We start from the raw sequence: 11756 nt of genomic DNA on the forward strand, positions 1-11756 counted from the left end.
ATGTTTCCAGGTATTTTTATTCAAAATTTGTTTCATCTTTAAAAGACACTTGGCTGATCTGTTAAATCATATCTGGACAAATGTTTTGTTTTCAAGCTTAGAGAAGTGGATTGTTTTATTTTATTTTTGTCTAATCAAATTAAAGACCAACAAGAGAAAGATACCAAATCTTTACAGAGGAAATTTTCATTTGTTTAAAAAAAAAAAAAATTGGCTTTCTTCTCGGCCTGGTTGGACAGGAGGGTTGGATTTAATTTAAAATGATTAATGAGATTTTGTCAGGCCCCTTGACTTTACTCCACTGCAGTTTGTCAATGCAACAACCTGGGAAGCCAGGACGCCACTCTGTCGCCCAAAAGTACTCTCTGGGGAAAAAATTAACTGGCAGAACTAGTGCCAGGTACACGTCAATGGCATTGTCTCTCGGGTATCGACAGTTTAAAAGTCTCAATCAGAAAATGTATGTTTTGGGAATGCACATACCTAGGATGTTTTCAGTCTCTTGCAAGTGGTTAATCACTTTTTAAATATTTAAGTTGTTGATGTTTTCCAAAAGAAACTATTTAAAGACAAAATCTTTACCAGTATGTCCCTTCTCCCTAAATTATTTTAAAAATTAAACAAGAAAGGAATTCTAAGATCTCCGCTCACTTGCTCTTTTTCTTTTTATTTCTTTACTTAAAGAATTCAGGTGGAGCTTTTTTAAAAAGTAAAATTATTTTTTACTTTCGAAAATACTTTTTTTAACCATTAGCATGACCTAATTTTGTCATCAAGTTTTTAAAATAAGCTATAAATTTGTGCTCTGACATAATACACTCTTTCGTACTTATGAACTTATATTTTAAAATGTTCAATGATATGATTAGCTAAAACAAAATTACTGAACGTGGCCAGTTATCAGGTGTAAATACGATATGTAGTTTTGCTTTGTCGCTTAATTAACCACATAAGGAAACAATACTAATGTAGGACTATCTTTGTAGAAATTTAACATAATGTATATTTGCCAATTTTTTTTTATCAAAGTAAAAAATTAGCAAAGAGTGCTTTCCTGTTAAACAATATCAGGATGGTGGTCTCTTCTGAGCTGTGTGCATGTACACAACCTGAAGAGAAAGACCCTCAGCCAGAGCTGGGCTTCCATTGACTGTCGGCTTTTTCCCGTGGTAGGAAGTCTGAGAAAAGCACAGAAAAGTGGAGAGGCCTAGAACAGTTGATCGAGGCCGCTGCTCTTACCGAGAAGACAACACAAGAAACAACACAAGAAACAAAATAAGTCCCTGTGTGTATACACCAGCACCACTGTCACCTATCACATTGCCCTGCAGTGAGTTTCTTCCAGAGTATTTGCAATCTTGAGGCCATCGAATAGTTTATTGCATTTCTAAAATTCTCAGAAACTATAGACACTATTTTCAAGGTGTGTGAATTTTCGTGTTATTGCAGTTTGGGTCCTGCATTGCATATTTTTTCCCTAATGTAGACAATTGTGTTTATGAAGGAATTCGCAGTTATTTATTTTAGTTAACTTTGGAGATTTTTGTTCTTACTGACTTCATAAATCAAAAAAAATATATGTTTCTCTCCCTCCCTCAATTAATCTCCTTCCTTTTTTCTGGAACAAAGAAAATAATACATCCAAAAAAGATTATGGCCATTGTCAATAATGAACCAGAGAAATGAGAAACTCTTGCATGAGGCCCAGTTCCTGCTGGGTTAGGTGAAGCCCATGGAAACAGCTCTCGCAGGTGGCGTTTATTACCAGGTTGAATTTGTATGTGTTCTTGGTCTGGTTACCCCCTCAGAAATCTGGTTTTATCAGCTCACCTCAAGCAAATATATTTTTCATGGCATTGATTTTTTGTTTGTGTGATTTATTTTTTCTCTCTCTCTTTTTTAAAAATTTGGTTATTTGTGGCTTTGATTTTTAAATCCAGAACTAAAGGGAATGATACTGTGATGACTTACTGAATGTGATCAGTACATTCTCTTTACCAGCCTACAGAAAGTTGATTGATGATCATGGAATCAGAGCAAGGAAAATTACCAGAATCAAATGCTTTGTGTTTTGCATCAGACCAAAATAGCCAAATGCATCCCTCTCTCATTAGAGATGGTTTTTGCACAGTTGAAAGTTGAAAAAAAAATTAAATTAAAATTGAAAAATGTAAAATTGAAAAAATTGTAAGAAAGGTATAAAGGGCATGACGGGGGGACCCTGTCCCTCCCATCCCCTCCCACTTCCAGGGCCCCATCATTAGCTGTTTGGAGCTGGTGGCCCTGCCTTTTTCAATGTGTGTATGTGTATAAATGCATGTATTTGTTCAAAGACTGGAATGCGTACGTCATGGAGATGGCACACCAGGTAAACAGCAGCAGTTTCTTCCGCTTCACACAAATACACGAATAAAATAATACTCACGCATTATAATACCCCCAAAAGAAGTACCTCTCAGGCAGCTGGCAACCTGAGATGGGTGTCATTGAGACTGAAGCACAACTCCAACCCGTATCAGAATTGCATTTTGAATACCGTGGGTTTTGTGATAAGAATGGGATGGAGGGGCCACAGATGTTTTGGGAAGGGCAGCAAAGAGCAAGCTACACTAGTTCAGGTTAAACTTCCTTGGCTAGTGCTGTAGACTGAATGTGTCCCCCCCAGATTCATATGTTGAAACCTAATCCCCAGTGAGATGCTATTCAGAGGTAAGGTCTTTGGCAGGTGATTAGGTCTTAGGGTGGAGCCCTCCTGAATGGGATTACTGCCATAAACAAATAAATAGACATAAATACATAAATGCATACATAAATTTTGATAACGGAAGTCACTGGCCACCAGATATTGTCAATATTTGCTGCTGTGTGTCTCTTTATTTCATGCTGTTAAGTGGAACAGTGTTTTGACCTTCTCAGCAATTTCTCTTGTCGTCGACTCAGTATGTCCCTAATACTTTTGTTATTAATACATCAACTTATTTAAAACCTTACTATAGCCAATCACGTTTCGGGCATGGCCTGCTCTCCTAAAGTTATTCTGATGCATTCTGTGCTTTTCTATTTCAGAGAAATCTCATTTCTCACATATTCAAGATTGCTATAGCCCCCAAGTACCTATAAGATGACATAAATTTAGGGCATTGCATTTTACATGACAGTGAAGTTTTAACATAAATATTTAAGTAAGTCTTCAAAGATGGCTCACTTTGTGCAAGGAAGGAGTTAACCAGGTGTGGTGAAAGAGAATAAAAATGAAAAAAACTGTGCCCTGTCACACAAGACTTCAGTGGGAGGAAGGCAACCGTAATCACATACAGTTCTATAATACTTTATATCTACCACAGCAACTTTGCAGAGGTCTGGAGATGCTATGTGAGCTTTGGAGGTTCACATGACCATTTATAGGGATCAGGGGAGGCAGACCCCCAAGTACATTTGGTGTATTACTAACCGTAATGTACAGCAGAGGAAGTGTGTTCAAAGAGCTTAAAACAAAACCAAACCTAGTATTTTAGGAAGAGAAGAGTGAGCAATTAGTACTAACCAGCTGAGTATAAAGGGAAGAATGTGATTTCAGTAGGTGTCCTCCCGGGTAGGGCAACAGCATAATCAAAAGCCTGGAAACATACAAGTGTCTGAGGTCATGGAAGTGAATAGTCTGCTGGAATGGGAGGGAAAGGTCTGAGCAATGATATAGTGGAAGAAAGGGCTGGAAAATATGGATTGGACAAAGAAGATGCTAAAACGGAGAGTTGGGACTTTTTATGTTTGTAGGCAATTGGAAATGTTCATGAACAAAGATGTAATTTCTGATCTGTGGTTTGGGAAGAACTTTCTAAAGCCAATCTAAAATGTCAAACAGAAATGCAACAGATTGTAGGATAAGGAAACCAGTGAAGAGGCTACTGGAATTATGCAAGTGAAATAAGGTGGAAATCTGAATTTGAGTATTGCTATTGGAGTGGAAACGATAGAGGAAAGATTTGAGAGGCATTTTAGAAGTAAACCCTCTTGGGGAAAGACTGAATGTTGGCCATAAAGCTGGAGTTAAGTGTGATAAATTGGGAGATTGGGATTGACATGTATACACTAATATGTATAAAATGGATAACTAATAAGAACCTGCTGTATAAATAAATAAATAAAATAAAATTTTTAAAAAATGACTCCAAATGGTCTGAAGAAGGCGTTGCTGTTATAAACAGAGAACACAAGTGCAGGACAAGTTGACTTGGGTTGGAGGTGAGGTGGTGACGAGAGGGAGAGGATGAATCCCCTTTAGGTCAGTAGATTTAAAGTGCAGACAGGACAGTTATGTGAAGGAATTCAGCAGGTAGTTTGAAATGTAATCTAGCGCAGAGATTGGAGATAAATGCTCAGATTACATTTCGGGAGAGTCCTCTGCATACACATGACAGAAGAAACCACAGGAATAGATACATATACTGAGGTTGTCATGATCACTTCACACAGGGCATGGAAAATAGTATGGTCTAAATAACTATCTGTTGAATGAGCAAGTTGATATTGATAAGTGTTCTCAAATATCCAAAAGTCTCAAAGTACTTTAATAACAAGCCTTGGATAGAGAAAGATAGCATCCTGTTGCAATGGAAAGAACCTTTCACTAAATCACCAAGGTCCTATCTATTCAGAAAAGTTTCCTCTTGCCAATCCATGTCCCTGCCAGGATAAGAAGGGCTCTAGTTATCAAATAGCCTTTTTTTTTTTTTTTTAATGGATAGACTGCAATTGGCGCTATAACTGGAGGACTCAAAACTAAAATGATACTAAACCAAGTTAAATCTTGCACTGATGATTAAGACCCATGCAAATCCATTACCCCCACCCCCAACCTGAATATTTCTCAGAATCCTTAGAAACTCAGGTTGAGTTGCTTTCACAGCTCTCTGAGGTTCAGGGTTGCAAAGTACCTTCGCGTTATGTCTCATTGCCCTCACTTCCTTCGCCAGGATGCTGTTCCAGATACAAGTGTAACTAAGCTCTGAAACAGCCAAAATGGGGACTTCCCTGGAGGTCCAGTGGTTAAGCCTCCCCCTTCCAATGCAGGGGGTGCAGGTTTGATCCCCGGTGGGGAAGCTTAAATCCCACATGCCTCGCAGCCAAAAAACCAAAACATAAAACAAAAGCAGTATTGTAACAAATTCAATAAAGACGTTAAAAAGGGTCCTCTTTAAAAATAAATAAATAAATAGCCAAAATGGCGCTCTTCCCTGCAGTTTCCTTGTCTTAGATTTTGATGTGTTCTTAGCAGAAACGGGAAGAGAAACTCTCTCCTCACAGGCTTAGACATAATCTCTGAGGCCCTCCTGACTCTCCTCCACTGATTCTGCCTTCAGCCTCCAGCGTGTCAGTTTCCCCTCAAAGTCCTTCTCTGCATGCAAATCGGCCAGACATCCCTGGGTCACCAGCCTCACCAATTTCTCCAACAGACCCACACTCGGCTTAGGACCACCCAGCACTCCTCAGCTTCTCCAGCCAGGCACCTGCCTCATAACCTGGGGGACTAGAGTTTATTGTCCACACCAGGACACTTCTGAGAGTGCTAAAATGCTAAACCAGATGGCACTCAAGACAACAGGTGTAAACTAGGAATTGTGGTCGCTCTTCCCGTGACTATAATACAATGTGATAAATGCAAAAATAAAAGTTTAAACACTTCGCAGGGGAAACATTTTAAATGTAATGCACCAATGGGTCCAAATTTGTTTCCAATCAAAAACATCTCTAAATTATTTTCCAGTCAGCATCCATGATAAAAACCATACCGTTAAGCCGGGGGTATTTGCACCAGGCTGCACAGCAGAGCTCTGGCTCTGGAGGGAAATAACCTTTCAGCTTGTTGGAAATGCATTTTGTAACTTAGAATCCCTGTAGAGGAGCGCATTTTGTAGTTTGGTCAAAACCCTAAGGAACTGTGTCTCGGAAATCTCTAGAAAGATTATGGAGATATTTATTTGGCAATGATCTTAATAAAATCAAAAGTACAGATAACGTTTCTCTGACTCATTTAATCTTCACAAGTGCAGGCTGAGAACATAAACGTGACTTTACTTAGAGGTCACAGGCTAGTGAGTGCTGGATATACTGGCTATAGTGACATATTTACGTATCTGTATCTATCCAAATATATCCATCCATCCCTGAGCAGGTCTGGAAAAGGGTATGCCAACACAGAGGGAGCAGCAAATGCAAAGGCTGTGAGGCAAGAACAAGTTTGGTCCCTGTACCATAGAATGGAAGCTTCAGGAAGGAAGATGATGCTTTATTCACTTTTCTATTCCAAGCACCTAAAAAAGTCACTGAAGCATAAGAAAAAAATCAGTAAATATTTAAGGAATGTATGAATGAATGAATGAATGAATGAACAGGAGAACCCATAAAGGGAAATGGTCTTAGGGATGAAGGCAGAGGTCATAGCTTGTGGATCTTGGTAGGCAGTAGTAATACAATGGGGTTCTGTTCAAGTGCAGCGAGATGTTACAGCAGGATTTCGAAAGAGGAGTGATGTGATTTATGATTTTAAAACAATCATTCTGACTGTTGTGTGAAGAATGGACAATAGGGTGGAAGAAGAATAAAAGTAAGGAGGCCAGTTTTCAGGCTTTTGAGGTTGTTCAGGTGGAAAGTCACAGAGGCTTGGAAAAGGGCAGTGGCCGCAGAGATACAAAAAATTGAATGCTCTGAGATTTTTGGCTTTAAAAACTGGGTAGATGATGGTGCCATTTACTATGATGAAGAATATGTTTGGGAAAGAAATTCAAGGGTGTTTAGCTACTAACCTAGAAAAATATAAAAACTAGTTAAGAATAGAGGGGACTGTTTATAATAAAATATTAAGTAAAAAAAAAAACCTAGTCAGAATGTATACAATAATTACAATTACGAAGAGGATATATTTGTATATTGAAAAAGATAAGTTTAAAATATGGTTGCATAAAGACGTTGATTTGTTGAGAATTTTGTGTTTTAAACATTTTCATTTGAAGTTTTACTCTTCCTGTTATAATATTGTTTGTGAAATAGAAAAAGCAAAATTCTAGTAAAAGGCCGTAAGTCTATGAGAAAAGTCTAAAATGATTGCAATGCAGAACAAAATTTCATTATAATAAATTCATTAGAGAATGTTGTACCAGAATTATTATGAAACCATTAAAAGCTGTATTCCCAGGTCTTGAGATCCAAAGCAGAATTAATGTGGACAGTTGGGGAGAGCGAGAAACAAAAACAAAACAAAACAAAAAAGTCAAACCCAGATTATTGACCTAAAATTTTACTGATAAAGTCCTCAAGGGAAGGAGATTCCGTGAGCTCCCATTATAATCCATTCCATGACTTATAACCTTAATTTCTTTCTTTTTTAAAAAAATTTATTTTATTGAAGTCTAGTTGATTTACAATGTTGCATTAATTTCTGCTGTACAGTAAAGTGATTCAGTTATACATATATATACATTATAACCTTAATTTCTTTAGAATTTTTCCACCTTTTTCTAACATAAGGGCCCCAGTCGCCCTATGTTTCACTTCGAGGCTTTTTCTTGTTTTGTTGTCAGTGGGAATGGATTACAACTCACCGTCAGCTTCAGTGAGGAGCGCTTCATATATTTGAACACGTTTTAATTATTCCTTCTTTTGTTCAGACAGGTAAACCTGTTACCATGCTAAGTCACGTTAAGAATAGATCGTTCAGTAGTAATACCACACCACGTCCTTAGCTTGGCTATATTGAGAGCTACAAATGGATTTTATACAAATGATTTCTGCATGAAATTATCATGATCAATAATGAAGTTGTTACAGTTCAACTTTCTGTGGGACCCCCAGGGGAGCAGAGCAGGTATAAATCGGTGCCTGGTGTGTATTGAAAGCCCTGAGCTTCACATGCATGTTTTCACTTCCCTTTAAACAGCAGTTACCCTAGAACTCTACGAACTCAAAAACAACCACATCTGCCAGAAAACTTACCCACACTTCCAATTTCTGTATAAAATAAGCTTTCCTTCTTATTCACAGCTGTTATCAAACCTGATGACCAAACTGATAAATTCTGCTGTGATCCATGCATTTCAAATGCATGAAGAACTCCCAAGGCCAAAGTGAAAATGCAAGGAGAAAATTTTCTGCAACACTTATTAAAATGTGAATGTTCTACTAATTCTGTCCTTAGGAAAAGAACACACAGACTTGTTGGAGAGAGCATTTTTCCACAAAGACATGTTTATCTCTAACATTTCATTTTTAGATTGAAAGAACACTCATCTGTAACATTTCATTTTTAGATTGAAAGAACACTCATCTGGAAACAAAGATCCTGACTTCACGTAAGTACAAAAGCAGAGAAAAATCTCAAATTCTTCCTTTAAACCCCTCTACAAGTGTTTCTACATCCTGTATAAACCATTTTTCTAAGAACAGAAGATTCCTTAAACATGTCTTTGGAAGATCTAACAATGAATGCATACCTGATTTTATTTGGAACGAATATCTTCATTCTATCCCAAAGAAGAGATCTGATTAAATGAAGTAATTGTATTTCTTTAATGTAAGTGTGAGGTCTTACTTAAGGGGTCTCTGAATACAAAATCTATGCATGATTGCATGCGTATATATATTAGCAAATGTGTTTGGTACTTGTCAGCATGAATGTTACGCTAAGATGTTAGTGTTTTGGACAGTAACTCCCCAAGTTAGCAAACTGAAGTCTAATGCCTGGATTTATCTATATAAATTTGAATGAACTTGACCCAAGCCTTCGTGGGGCCCTAGGCAAAGCCAGTTGTTCATATCCTTAGGCAAATTTCTATACGCCACCCACCTGAAGGCACAGAGAAATATGGGAAGGAAAAGAGCAAAATTGCTTAAGATAAGCTTCGGGATCTTGCAGACGGGAGTCTGGGGAAAGTAGCTGGCAATGCTTTGTAAACTGAACACAAGATGTATTCTGACCATTAGCCGTTAACGGTGGTGCTCAAAACGAGACATTTCAAACAAAATATGAATGAGATTTTCAGATAAATGCTCTCTTCTTTGCACCAAATTTTGCTCCACGTTGCGGTCGGTTTTTCACATTTTGCCACCTAGTGGACAACCTGAAAACTACAAGATTCCCCTCCCCCCACCCAATGATTAATTTCCATACTCTCCCGGAAGAATTGCCCTGAGCCAACCTAGGGCAAAGATTTTGTTCGTTTTGTGCATTGGTGCTCCTGGAACAGTGCCTGGCACTTAGTAAGCCATCAGTAGATAGCTGTTTAATAAAGGATCAGTTACCACTGGAGGTACACTCCATTTAAGGATTATTAGTATGGAGAATGGCATCGAAAATACAGCTACAGTATGGTGTTGGCAAAATATGTTGCCTAACTGAAATAAAAATTCCAAATTATTTCAAAAGTAAAGGGTGGTCTGGAGCCTCAGGTTAGAGCAACATCTACATAGCTCAGTAGGAACAGGAGATGTCTTCATTGCTCTGTGTAGACAGATCATCCAGATGTTTCAATTTGATATGAGCACCTGCCTCTCCTTCACCCCAACTGCTCCAAATAAAAATAAATTTAAACCTGGAAAATGTCCTTTCTCCTTTGACTAAAAACCATGACTGGCTTTCTTCTTGCTTTAGGCTGTGATACTTCTTATTCCCTTTTTTGTTACCAAAAATTATTAAACCCATTTAGCCCTCTTTTTATAAAAAGAATACATATGCATATGTATAAATATATGTTTTTCTTTTTCAAAATAACATCCCATGCTTCTGTTTCAATGAGACTAAAGTGTTAATGATTCTTAAACATATTTCTCCTGGCATAAAGATTGGTAATTTTAAAAAAAGCAGAATAATGATCATAACTTTTAAGTTCAGTTTTCCTCTAATGTCTTTCTGATTTTTCAGACTGTCTTTTGAAAATATTTTAAAAAGCAAAATATATGACTATGATTTAGTACCTTAACATTTAGGCTAAAAAAATTCATAGGTAATCCACCTCAAGTTTCTTTCTCAGGAGAATTAATTTCCATTCTGAAATCAGCAAAATAAGTATACATATAACATATGCTAGTAGTTCATTAAAAGAACTTATTCTTTTTGTTTTCAAATCAGGCTGATCTTAGGTTGACAATATCCTAAGATGTTTTCATAATATATTGTTGAGATACAAAGCTTGTTTTCTTTTTTAGCTGAAAGCATGTATATTCATTATGTAAAAGTCATTTATGTTACATACTTTAAAAGTGGAAGTTGCAATGCAACTGCTTTCTAAGGTGATTTTTGCCCCTCTGAAAACAAAAGGTTTAAGTAGTATTTTTATAAGTAAAATCATTTCTTACATATTTGGGTGACCGAGTATAACATCAGATGTACGTACAAAATAACATATGCAAGAAAAACAAAGTTTAGAATAACATTTTAATTATTTTTTAGTGTATGTGAAATAATTTGTTTTTCTCATCTCTGTCCCAGGGTCAAGGTCTATAGCATTTATTGGAACCAGCTATTTCTCTCATTTTCATAAGGTCCCAGGAGGCAATAGTCATGCATTGTTACTTCAGCCTTCAAAGAGGCAAAGCAGTACAGAGCCCTGTACTGTAATAGACAACACAAAATAGTCCCAATTTCAGTTCCTGTTATACTGACAAGTCTCCTTCAGGTAAGAGATGGAAACATTCTTTTATCATTATAAGGTTAGTGACAATTTTAATGGAATAAAAAGATTATTCTTACTGCATCGGGGATAGAAGTTCGGGGTGTGGGTATGGCGGGGGGAGATGTCTTTTCCCTTTTATGTTTGTGTTGTTCAGAAGTTCTCTTTAATTGGTTTAAAGCTAGCTCATAATCTCAACATTAATACTGACAATCAAAGCTATTGAGGACACATTATTTATAGAGCCTGACCAAAGAATTTGATGTACATATTTTTTTTAATTAATAGAAGATAAGTAGTTGATTTTCTACCTGAGAGGTTTTGTCTTTTCACATCAATAATATAGTATTCCTTGCATTTGCTCTATCATTGTGACTAGAAATATTCTAAATTTAGCTTATTCGCCTCAAACACACAATGTGTAACATTTTTAAAACAAATAAGAGTTTGAAAATTAACTTTTCCTGCCTGATATGCATGACTTATGTGGGAAAAGATAGTGAAGATCACACAAACACATATTCACATAGAGAAGTTATGGAAATTAGAGAGAAAGAGGGAAAAAAAAAAACCCAACAAATATCTCTAAAGTTGTTGAAAGTCTTTCAAATAGACAATTCCTTCAGATTTTATATTTTGATACAATTTGCTGTTTAAACAAAAAGTCCTCTCATTTGGGGGAGGGGTTTTTTAAAGATAAAAATAAATCAAGAAAAGTAATAATACAATATGTGCTTAAACTAAACGACTTCTGTTTTGTTGTAAAATACATATAACATAAGTGAATTATGTTTCATAAAAGTGTAAAATTTATAAATGACAGTTTCAAATGGGCAGAGATGAAATGTATGTAAAGCATGTTTTTAATATGTTAATGTTTTATAATCTAGCAAGATTATACACCATTCTAATCTTGCTTTTTAATGATTTCTTGCAAATATTCATTTACTACTTTTCAATCCAAACCTAGGAATTAGGAAGAAAAACCTGTTGAAACCAAAGAGTTAGTTGTTGTTTCTTGGCTTAAATGGGGCAAATTCTGATTTCATAGAGGAGAACTAATTATGACAATTTCTAAAACACAGTGACGGTGTT

Source organism: Physeter macrocephalus, chromosome 9 (assembly GCF_002837175.3).
Source record: "Physeter macrocephalus isolate SW-GA chromosome 9, ASM283717v5, whole genome shotgun sequence".
In the NCBI taxonomy this organism is placed as follows: domain Eukaryota; kingdom Metazoa; phylum Chordata; class Mammalia; order Artiodactyla; family Physeteridae; genus Physeter; species Physeter macrocephalus.